Source organism: Amblyraja radiata, chromosome 12 (assembly GCF_010909765.2).
Source record: "Amblyraja radiata isolate CabotCenter1 chromosome 12, sAmbRad1.1.pri, whole genome shotgun sequence".
NCBI classification, from domain to species: domain Eukaryota; kingdom Metazoa; phylum Chordata; class Chondrichthyes; order Rajiformes; family Rajidae; genus Amblyraja; species Amblyraja radiata.
In genome coordinates, this window is record NC_045967.1 from 8,943,419 (window position 1) to 8,956,117 (window position 12,699).

Below are 12,699 nucleotides of genomic sequence, written 5' to 3' on the forward strand. Positions count from 1 at the left end.
AGTTCCCAGAATGTGGGAACTCCTCACGACCATGAAGGCGACTCCCCGGCAACCAACCGCGACCATGTGGCGACTGCATAGTCTCCTGCAGTCGCCTAAAAAGTTGCCTAAGTGGGACAGGCCCATGACTCTTTCTCTTTCCACAAATGCCTCCTGAGCTGTTGAATATTTCTGGCATTTTCTGTTTTTATTTTAGATTTAAAGCAAGTGTACCTTTAATAACAATTTCATCTATGTTTCAGTTCGATGACTTTCTATCAGGTCTGGATAAAGTTAGGAGTCAATTAAGTTTTCAAGTTGCGGGGATGGGGGAGGTGTACAGAGAACAAAGGGAATATCTGTGATAGGGGGAGAAATTCTGCAAGACACAGATGGTGTTGGTGTCGGCTGAGTGAGGGTGGTGAAGTCTGTTAATTGGACTGATCTGTCGGAAAGAAATGCAAATAGAAGGAAAAGCACGAGGGCATGGGTGAGAGAGTAAGAAATAACAATGTGGAACTGTGGAACTGTGAAACAGAACACTACAAGTTGATGATTGCTCATCACATCTGATACAACTGGACAGGGTGCTGATCTGAAACTTCTGAATCAACATTAAGTGCTCTATATGTAGGAAGGAACTACAGATAATGGTTTACACCGAAGTTAGACACAAAATCCTGGAGTTACTCAGCGGGACAGGCTGCATCTCTGGAGAGAATGATTGGGTGACATTTCGGGTTGAGACCCCCCTTCAGACCGAAGAAGGGTCTCGACCTGAAATGTCACCCATTCCTTTTGTCTAGAGATGCTGCCTGGACCCGCTGAGTTACTCCAGCATTTTGTATCTATCTTCATTAAGCGCTGGAACTTTTCTAATCCAAGACGAGATGCTGCTCTATAAGCTCATGCTGGCCTCCGCTGAAATAATGCAAGAAGCCAAAGACAGAATGGTTAGCAAGGATGGTGGAATAAAGTGACAGGCAACTGGAAAGGTCACCCTTGTAGACTGGATTGAATGCTACAATGTGAGTGTGATGTCTCCAATGTTGGGGATGCCTCATCTTCAGTACTGAATTGGAAGAATAGTGCGGCACGGTGGCGTAGTGGTTTAGCTACTGCCTCACAGCGCCAAAGACCCGGGTCGTTCCTGACTATGGGCGCTGTCTGTACGGAGTTTGTACATTTCCCCGTGACCGCATGGGTTTTCTCCGAGATCTTCAGTTTCCTCCCACCCTCCAAAGAGGTACAGGTTTGTAGGCTAAATGGCTTTGTATAAATGTATAAATGTAAAATTGTCCCTAGTGTGTGTAGGGTAGTGTTATGTGCGGGGATCGCTGGTCGGTGCGGAATCCGTGGGCCGAAGGGCCTGTTTCCGCGCTGTATCTCTAAAACTGAAAAAATCTATAAAATAAAGTACAAAGGATCAGCTGCTTCATGTGGATGGTGGAGGAAGGGAGGGAAAAGAGCATGTGTGGGAAATGAAACGTGGAGTAGAAATTCACTTGAGCACAGTCATAACATGTTTCACTTCATTTCCAACGTTCAGTTGCTTTAAATTTGACAGGAAGAGCATAATATTCTGCTGCTTTGAAGCAGGCAGAGTGGAGGTGGCACAGAGGAGGTGCGGTTCCCGGTGTTGCAGGTGGTTGCCGGAGGTTGCAAGTAGTGGAAGCAGGTAGGGAGACTGACAAAAACCTCCGGGAACCGCACGGAAACCTTGGGTGGGGCGCAAAGTTTCCAGAGGTTTCCGTTCAGGTTCAGGTTTCCAAGTGGGACAGGGGCATGAGTGTTGTCTGTGCGGTGGTTGTACGTTCTCCCTGTGACCTTGTCGGTTCCTTCCAGATGTTCCAGTTTCATCACACATTCCAGCAACGTGCAGGTTTGCAGCTTAATTGGCTCATGTAAATTGCCCCAAGTGGGTAGGATACAAAAATGAGATAGCATAGAACTATTGTACTGGTGACCAATAGCTGGCTTGAACGCGTAGGGCCTGTTTCCACACTGTGTTTCTCAATTGAACTAAAAATCAAAGATGAATTTCTATTCCCATGGTTTTTAACACATTGAATATATTTCAGCTCATATTGATGGTTTTAGAGATTCCTCCCTTCTGGCAATCACAATCCATAGTAAAACAATTGATGAGAGTTAGCTCTCAGTTGTGCTGACACATAGCATTGGCCATTCTCAGACATTAAACTAAGTCAGCCAGTACTTCTATGGGTGTACAGTAAAGAGCATATTGACTGGTCATATCACGGCCTGTTTCGGCAACTCCAACGGCCCAGAACCAAGATAGCAAAGGTGGCAAATGCTGTCCCGTCCATCACGGGTTCTGACCTCCCCACCATCGAAGGGATCTACAGGAGTCGCTGCCACAAAAAGGCTGCCAGCATCATCAGGGACCGCATTTCATCCCTGCTATTGGGAAGATGTTATAGGAGCCTGAAACCTGTAACGTCCAGGTTCAGGAGCAGCTTCTTCCCTACAGCCATCAGGCTATTACAACTTCCAAATATGCTCCAAACGGCTTGGGGGCATTGTTTTTGTCACGGCATTGTTATTGTCTGCTTGGAATTTTACTTCCGTTTCAGGACATATTACAATAAAACACTCTTGACTTGACTTTTCAAAGTACGATGATTACAATCTTGATGTAACTCACAATTTATACATTTACCACTCTGGTGCTGTGACCATTCAAAATGTTCTCTTCTTTCACAAAAAATTATGATTTATCATTTAAAAGATACAATGTTACTGTCTCTAAAAGCCTTGATTGTTCAAATGTATAAACGTTACTAGGCCAGTCAGCGTTCCCCCCGCTTTCCCTGGCCCGTGTGTGTGTGTGTGTGTGTGTGTGTGTGTGTGTGTGTGTGTGTGTGTGTGTGTGTGTGTGTGTGTGTGTGTGTGTGTGTGTGTGCGCGTGTTTGTGTGCGCATGTTTGTGTGTGTGCATGTGTGCTTTCCACTCTGACAGTCCCCGTTCCAGTTGCCGGTTTTTCAGCATGTGCCGCAAACTTGACAGTCGCCGGCAGTCCGCTGAAAAATCGTCTAAGTGGGACAGGCCCTTAAAATGCATGGCATTTGTCCTGTGAAAATGGCAAAGTACCTTCAACCTCTGTGGAAATTGCACAAAATTGCTGCATTTACACATAAACCATCAATTAACCTAACAGCAGAAAGTTGGAAATGTAAGCATTTTCATAATAGTATGGTTTATATTTCTGCAATGTGTTAAACCACTCTGGCTCAAAACGGAACAATCTAAACGGAGCCAAGTCTCTCCCACATGGTAGTAAATTGATTTTAGGAAATGTATTTATTTTTCTTACTTTGTTTTTCCATCCCATGTATCCCTCTCTTAATCTGGTCTTTTAATCAGTCACGATTAATGTGATTAACATGATTAACAAGTCATGAGTACTGGTAAAGGCAGATACGATAGCAGCATTTATGTGCATTTTAGATCATCCTAAAATGATAAAACTCTTTAATTTTCTACAGACTTCTCCCTAACATAGAAACATAGAAAATGGGTGCAGGAGGAGGCCATTTGGCCCTTTCGAGCCAGCACCGTCATTCATTGTGATCATGGCTGATCATCCACAACCAGTAACCCGTGCATGCCTTCTCCCCATATCCCTTGATTCCGCTAGCCCTTGACCTGTGGAGTGTTTCTCCAGCATTTGCTATTTTATTGCAGAATTCCAGCAATTTATTTTTTGATTTTCATAATGTCCCTGTATCCAGGCCTGTGCTTGCAGAGGCTGGTGACCTCCACTGACTCTGGGCCCTCTGGAGGTACAGAAAATAATGATAGGCATAGATATGGTGGAAGTTTCGAGAGCATAGCTTGAAGGTGAGAGGGGCGAAGTTTAAAGAAGTGAGGGGCCGGTTTTTTACACAGTGTGTGGTGGGTTCCGGGAACGCACTGTACTAAGATAGTATTAAGGCAGATCCAATAGTGGAATTTAAGAAGCTTTAAGATAGGCACATAGATATGCAGGGAATGGAGGGATATGGATCATGTGCAGGCAGATGAGATTAGTTTATCTTGGCATCATGTTCAGCATAAACATTGTGGGCTGGGGAGTGTGTACTGTTCCACTGTGACACAGAACCGGTCCCCATTGATGGCTACAGGAAGGCTAACTCAAAGAAGCTTAAACAACATCACTGCTCACCTTGACAACAACAGCAGCAATTCTTTGAAGTTACAAAATGAATTTTAAGGTAGCAAATTTCCTCAGGCACTTCATGAACTATTTTAGTGAAAGACTGTATCTTTTTTTATTTTGCACTACCTTGATGCATTCATATATGATATGATTTGCTTGAATATCAGCCAAAACATCTTGAAAAATGTGACAATATAAAACCATCACCAATATGAAAACGGAGACCAAAACTTTGTCAACGAGTTAGGTTTGAGGGAGCAGTGTGATGGAGAATTTGATACAGGATATGTTTGGGGTGGAAATACGGATAACAGACAGTTACAGATAGTGGTGTGGATGATGTATCAAGGGATGAGGAGATGTAGTAATGGCCAGAACAGGGAAACATTTTTGGAGAGACGAGGAGAAGGGTCTCGACCCAAAACGTCACCCATTCCTTCTCTCCAGAGATGTTGCCCGTCCCGCTGAGTTACTCCAGCTTTTTGTGTCTGCAATTTTTGGAGAGACGTTGGCTTGTGGAGATAGGAATGAACGAGTCCTTCGAATGATTTGAGCACTTGGTAATTAGAAGCAAGGTCAATGTTAATACTCCTTGTACACCCAGGTGACATGTGCAACTTTAGACATTTGACTTTGTCAACCACATCATTGGAAGGTTTAGTTAGATTGTTACGAGGTTGTCATAAAGCTCCTTTCATAAAGCAATTATGTTACGAGGTTGTCATAAAGCTGCTGAAGTTTAATCAGCACCTCACTGAGCAGTATATTTAATGATGAGGCATGCAGAGGAAGATTGGTTTTCTTTCATGTGGTTACATAATTGTCATTCAATCGGGCATAACTTTAAAATCACCATAATCCAAGAACGGTGCTTGGCAAATAATGTCAAAACTGTCACCAATGTGATTGGTTCCATCCGCCACTCAGCTGTAGTCTGATGGTGGATAACAAGTGATTACATATTGTTAAGTGAAAATGTCTATTTGCAGATTGAATGCAAATTCCAAATATTTGAATCATTTTTATCTCCTACCCTTGGAGCCTCAGCATCAGCATGGACTTCCTGGCCCTAGGTGTGTAACCTGACTGCTGAACTTGCAGTTAGTGAGTTCCCAACACCACTCTACCCCCAGTAGAAGCATTCATGAATACAATCCAGTCAATCTCAGGTACAATAGAGCAAAGGAGAAGGTACAGAGTGGAGAATATAGTTCTCAGCATTGTAGCGCAACAGGTTCAAGGATAAATTCCAATGTCCACAATGGGTTGGAAGTGAATCGGATAATACCCGAGCTAATAGAAGGACCCTTCAGAAGCTTAACAACAGAGGGGAATCTGGCATAGAACACGCAAGTCGTCTGAAGAATCGCCTTTCCATCCAGAGATGCTGCCTGACCCGCTGGGTTACTCTTGCACTTTGTATTCTGCTAAAGAAGATCCCATTCTTTGTCTTATAGAAAAAGGTCCCGCATTCATTGGCTCCTTTGCCAATTGTGTTGACTGTCTTTTAAATAAAAAAGGAAAATGGCGAGCTGCATATAACCAATGTTCTACACAGGCAACAGGATTGGTTGTGATGCATTGAACGGTGAACCCCACAGAGAAATTGGAAGGAAAAACAAAACTGCACTCCCATGGCATGAGATGTTATACACATGTAGATAGCAAACCGTACCAGCCAACTCCTAATAAAGTGTTTCAAATTGCTAAAGGTAGAAATTAATGCCATTGAACCAGAGATGTATCTGGAACAGAAACTAATTTCAAACCGAGGCAGGGTGGCACAGCAGTAGAATTGCACTCACAGCGTCAGAGACTTGGGTTCGATCCTGACTACGGGTCGTTACCGTGACTACGTGGGTTTTCGCCGGGTGCTCCAGTTTCCTCCCGCACTCCAAAGACGTACATTGTGAAGTTTGTAGGTTCATTTGCTTTGGTAAAAAGATTGTAAATTGTCCCTGGTGTGTAGAATGGTGTTAGTGTATGCGGATCGGTGGATGGCGATGACTCGATGGGCCGAAAAGCCTGTTTCTGCACTGTATCTCTCAACTAAACTAAAATATGATAGGAATTGCCACTTATTTATCCAACAATAGATGGTTATATTATTCTATTTCGCAACAGTTCAGAATATCATGTTGCCAGGAGATGCCAGATATAAGTAACATTACAGACACAGTTCCATGAAAGTGGAATCTCATGTAGATAGGGTGGTAAAGAAAGCTTTTGGTGTGCTGGCCTTTATAAATCAGAGCATTGAGTATAGAAGTTGGGATGTAATGTTAAAATTGTACAAGGCATTGGTGAGGCCAATTCTGGAGTATGGTGTACAATTTTGGTCGCCTAATTTTAGGAAGGATGTCAACAAAATAGAGAGAGTACAGAGGAGATTTACTAGAATGTTGCCTGGGTTTCAGCAACTAAGTTACAGAGAAAGGTTGAACAAGTTAGGGCTTTATTCTTTGGAGCGCAGAAGGTTAAGGGGGGACTTGATAGAGGTTTTTAAAATGATGAGAGGGATAGACAGAGTTGACGTGGAAAAGCTTTTCCCACTGAGAGTAGGGAAGATTCAAACAAGGGGACATGACTTGAGAATTAAGGGACTGAAGTTTAGGGGTAACATGAGGGGGAACTTCTTTACGCAGAGAGTGGTAGCTGTGTGGAATGAGCTTCCAGTGAAGGTGGTGGAGGCAGGTTCGTTTTTATCATTTAAAAATAAATTGGATAGTTATATGGATGGGAAAGGAATGGAGGGTTATGGTCTGAGCGCAGGTATATGGGACTAGGGGAGACTATGTGTTCGGCACGGACTAGAGGGGTCGAGATGGCCTGTTTCCGTGCTGTAATTGTTATATGTTATATGTTATATAAGTATAGTTCTTCAAAACTGGGAATCAGTCAACTGGAATAATGATATCAAACTTTCCTTTGAACCAGTTTTATTTATTTACAAGTCAGCTAGATTTCAAAGGGATTGATTTAATATTAATCAGAGCAAGATTAAACATTTGTTTGAGTCAGCAACAGTATCTATGGAATTGCTGGCAAATGATCAGCTACCTGGGCTACTACTAAGGGGCAAGGAGTTTGTCGCAGGAAGGAATTGCAGACGCAGATATAAACCAAAGATAGACACAAACTGCTGGAGTAACTCAGCGGATCAGACAGTTTCTCTGGATTGAAGGAATTGGTGATATTTCGGGTCGAAAACTTTCTTCAGATTGGGGTCTGAAGAAGGATCTTGACCTGAAACGTCACCCATTCCTTCTCTGCCTGTCCCGTTGAGTTACTCCACAGTTTGTGTTTATCTAAGGGAGAAGGACGTTGTCATGTGCCTCGGTTGGAATCACTTCTACAGATGCACTGTACAAAGTATACAATCAGGTTACATGTGGATGGAACCCTGTCCATTACAGAGACCAGACACCATACGCTGGTGTGTATGGAACCATTGATTCCTTACACACTTCATACTGCTTTGTGAAAGCAGCCGACATCATCAAGGACCTTTTCCAGCCCCAGTCATTCCTTCTTCCCGTCGCTCCAATCGTGCAGAAGTCACAAAAGCGTGAAATCATGTACCACCAGACTCACGGGCAGCATTGTCCCCTCTGTTATCAGACTTCTGAATGGTCCTTCCATCAGCTAGGGTACAGTCCCCACTTCTTCACCCACCTCATTGTGGGCCATTTAGTTTCGGTTCATTATTTTCACTCGGTACAGTGAAAATAATAATCCTAACCGAAACACAAACAGCAGACAGAGTAAGGATGTCAAATGTCCTTTCCTGAAGGACAATAATGAACCTCATTGTGTCATCGAGCCATAGAGTGATACAGCACAGAAACAGGTCCATCGGCCCAACTTGCCCGCACCGGCCAACATGTCCCAGCTACTCTAGTCCCATCTGCCCGCGTTTGGCGCATATCCCCCCCCCCCCCCCAAAACCTGTCCTATCCATGTACGTGTGTCTAACTGTTTCTTAAATGTTGGGGTCTTTCCCATTCACCTCAAACCTTTGTGGTTCTCGATTCACCTTCTCTGGGCAAGAGACTCTGTGCATCTACCCGAACTCTTCCTCTCATGATTTTATACACCTCTATTGAATTGAATTGAATAAGTTTATTGGCCAAGTATTCACATACAAGGAATTTGCTCCGTCCGCAAGTTACAACATGACATACCGTGACACTTAAGAATGACACATAAAACATTAAACATTAATAATAAAACAATATTGATTAAACATGTGAATTAAATACAATACCAGAGCAAAAGGAAGCTACAGATTTTTTGTTATAGAGTAGAGCTAGTACTCGTGGAAAAAAAGCTGTTTTTATGTCTGGCTGTGGCAGCTTTGACAATCCGGAGTCGCCTTCCAGAGGGAAGTGATTCAAAGAGTTTGTGGCCAGGGTGAGAGGGGTCAGAGACGATCTTACTCGCTCGCTTCCTGGCCCTTGCAGTGTACAGTTCGTCAATGGAGGGAAGGTTGCAGCCAATAACCTTCTCAGCTGATCGGACAATTCGCTGCAGCCTCCGGGTGTCGTGCTTGGTGGCTGAGCTATAAGATCACCCCTCATCCTCCTGCACTCCAAGGAGTCCCAGCCTACTCAGCCTGTCCCAGCCTCTAGTCGAACTATTCCTCTCAGACAAACCTGGGGTGTTTCACAATCAAATATTCAGGCTGCAGGTGTGTAACCAGTGGAGTTCTGCAGGGATCTATGCTGGGACCACTGCTATCTGTGATATATATACAAATGACTTGGATGTAAACGTAGGCGGCTTGGTTGGTAAGTTTGCAGATGACACCAAGATTGCTGCGGTCATGGACTGTGAGGAAGGCTGTCAAATTAAACAGTGGGATATAAAGTAGATCCGCTACAGAAATGGCTGATGGCGTTTAATCCAGCAAGTGTGAGGTGGTGCATTTCGAGAGGTCAAACGTAAGGGGAAAATATCCAATTAATGGCATTGATGTACAGAGGGATCTTGGGTTCCAAGTCCATAGCTCCCCAAAAGTGGCAACTCATTAGATCGAGTGGTAAATATGGCATATGACATGCTTGCCTTCATAGGTCAGGGCAATGAGTGTACGAGTCAGGAAGTTATGATGCAGCGTTATAGGATTTGGTTCGGCCACATTTTGAGTATTACATGCAGTTCTGGGTGACAGGGAGGATATAGATGCTTAAGAAAGGGTGTAGAGGAGGTTTACCAGAATCATTGTATTGTATTGTATTGTATTGTATTGTATTGTATTGTATTGTATTGTATTCAATTTATTGTCATTGTCTCAATTAGAGACAACGAAATGAATTTCCCTTACAGGCAGTATCATAAAAATAAATAAATAATAAATAATAAAACATATTAAAAATAAAATTGAATTAAAAAAAAAGCACAAACACAGAAAGTCCACGACACAACATAACACAGTGGCACCAAGGTGAGGAAGGCACCATAGTCCAGCCAGCCTCCCCTCCGTTCTTCCCAGATGTTCATCCGTGGTCAGGGCAATCATGCCTGGATGTCAGGGCATTAGCTACAGGGAGCGGTTGATCAGACTTGGTGTGTTTTCTCAGAAGTACCGGAGGGAGACCTGATAGAAGTATATAAAATGATGATAGGCATAGATAGAGCAGACAGTCAGAGTCTTTTTTCTCAGGATGGAAACATCAAATACTAGAGGGCATAGATTTAGGTGAGAGGGGCAAAGTTTAAAGGAGATGTGCGGGGAAAGTTTTCAAAAGAGAGTTAGATCAAGCTCTTAGGACTAACGGAATCAAGGGATATGGGGAGAAGGCAGGAACGGGGAACTGATTCTGGATGATCTGCCATGATCACATTGAATGGCGGTGCTGGCTCGAAGGGCCGAATGGCCTACTCCTGCAACTATTTTTTATGTTTCTGTGGGTCTATGTTTTTTACACAGTGGGTGGTGAGTGTCTGGAAAGTGCAGTCGGGGGTGGTGGTGGAAGTAGCTACGTTAGTGGCATCTACATTTTTTTCGGATAGGCATATGCAGGGAATAGAGGGATATGGGGTATATGCAGGTCGTTATGTGATGGTCGAGGTGTCATGTTTGGCATAAACATTGTGTGACGAAGGGCCAGTTTATGTGCTGTACTGATGTATGTTAAATGTTTTATTATCATCGTCTTCTCCCGTTCAGAAGTGTAAAAAATGATGTATATGATAGCACTGTCTCATTGATTCACAAGGGCATGTGATTGGAGCAGAATTAGGCCATTCGACCCATCAAGTCTATGCCACCATTCAATCATGACTGATCTATCTCTCCCCCCTAACCCCATTCTCCTGCCTTTTCCCCGTTACCCCTGACACCCGTACTAATCAAAAATCTATCTATCTCTGCCTTAAAAATATCCATTGACTTGGCCTCCACTGCCTTCTGTGACAAATAATTCCACAGATTCACCACCCTCTGATTAAATTAAATGGACACATTTATCTGTTTTGTAGTAAATGCCTACTATTTTCTGTGTGCTTAAGCAAAGCAAGAATTTCATTGTCCTATACAGGGACACATGACAATAAACTCACTTGAACTTGAAATTCCTCCTCATCTAATTTCCTAAGTGTACGTGCTTTAATTCTGAAGCTATGACCTCTGGTCCTGGACTCTCCCACTAGTGGAAACATCCTCTCCATATCCAAGGGGTTCACGGGAATTGAGACAATGTTACTACTAAAGAGGAAGCCACATGGAGGTGGAGGACAAGGGTTGGGGCGGTACTGCCAAGTGAAGTTCTATCACAATAGTTACTGGCACAACCATGGTGATAGTACTTCAGAGCCAATGAATTAGTGTGTTTGATGGATTGCTAGTGGCTGGCTTTAGCTAGTACTGGTGAGCGAGGAATGTTGACTACCACACTGGGGGAACACAGAGAGCAAAACAGATCCCTGGAGTGAATCAGAACCAAAAATGGTGAAAATACTTAGCAGGTCAGGCACCATCTGTGGAGAGGGAAGCAAGGTTGATGGCTTTTCATCGTGATTAAGAGAAGCAAAAAGCATGTTTTAAGTAACAGAGTAGGGATAGGGATGAGGTAATAAAGAGAATGTCAGCAAGTTAAAGACCAAGAATAAGCGACTGAATGATGCTCATGGCAGTATTGTTGGTTTATTCATCACAATGGTGTGAACAAAAATGCTGCAACTGAGAGATGCACATTGCATTTGTTGGAAATCTGAAACAAAAGATAATGTGCAAAATACCCAGCAGATTAGGCAGCAAGTGAGAAGAGAGAACAACTGAATTAATATTAAAGGTTGATAAGCTATCATCAGAACTGGTCAAAGTATCTGAGGACCCTTCTAGTCTTCAATCCATTTGATGAGGCAACCAGGACCTTGCCTTGACTTCTCATCCAAAATACATATTGTCCAGCAAAGTGGTAATCTTCAAAAGATTAGGAGCTCAAATGCTTCAGTGTGAAGCTTGAAATCATAAACAACTGACTCATGTGAAAGTGAGCCAACTTCAAACAATCAAACTAACACATCCCAAGGATAAGCCTTGGCTTAGCAGCGACACTCCTGACTCTCAGCCAGAAATTCATGGATTGATGCCTCAGTCCTGAGCAATATTGTCAAGGCTGACAGTTCAGTAGAGAATTGAAACAAGACACAAAATGCTGGAGTAACTCAGCGGGTTAAGCAGCATCTCTGTCTGAAGAGGGTTGATGGTGAAAGAAGGGTTGGTCAACCCAAATCGTTCGTCACCCGTTCCTGCTCTCCAGAGATGCTGCCTGTCCCGCTGAGTTACTCCAGCATTTTGTGTCTATCTTCAGTGTTAAACAACATCTGCATTTCCTTCCGGCACAAAGAATTGAAACGTATATGCACTTGCCTTTGCATGAAACATCAAACTCAGAACATGTTTACTCCTTTAAATGGACTATGAAAATCCGCCATCTCTTTAATAAGGAATCGTTTTATCTCTGCTGCCAGGGCTGGCACAGTCGGACAGCTAATGGAGTTGCTGACACAATGAAACAATAACCCTGGTTCAAACCTATCCTCTGCTGCTACATATATGGAGTTATTTTCACAACACAGCTATCTAGGCTACACTTCACCCGCCCTGCCTCCTTCAAAGACTCTATCCTCTACTCCCAATTCCTCCATCTACGCCGCATCTGCGCCCAAGATGAGGTGTTCCACACCACAACATTGGAGACATCCTCATTCATGAGAGAACAGGGTTTCCCCTCTTCTATCGCGGATGAGGCACACACTAGGGTCTCCTCGATATCCTGCCATTCCACCCTTGCTGCCCCTCCCCCCAGTCCCAACAAGAGACAGAGTCCCCCTAGTCCTCACCTTTCACCCCATCAGCCGTTGCATGCAATACATAATCCTCCGACATTTTTGCCACATCTTCCCATCTCCACCCCTTTCCGCTTTCCACAGAGACCATTCCCTCCGCAACTCCCTGGTCAACTCGTCCCTTCCCACCCAAACCACCCCCCTCCCCAGGTACTTTCCCTGCAACTGTAGAAGATGCAACA

General features: G+C 43.7%; 1 protein-coding gene across 1 annotated transcript in view; it reads right to left on the reverse strand.

The window, feature by feature from the left end:
- Nucleotides 1-12,699, reverse strand: part of LOC116978903 (transmembrane protein FAM155B-like) — a 500,680-nt gene that overhangs the window by 179,399 nt on the left and 308,582 nt on the right. The window lies entirely within an intron of this gene.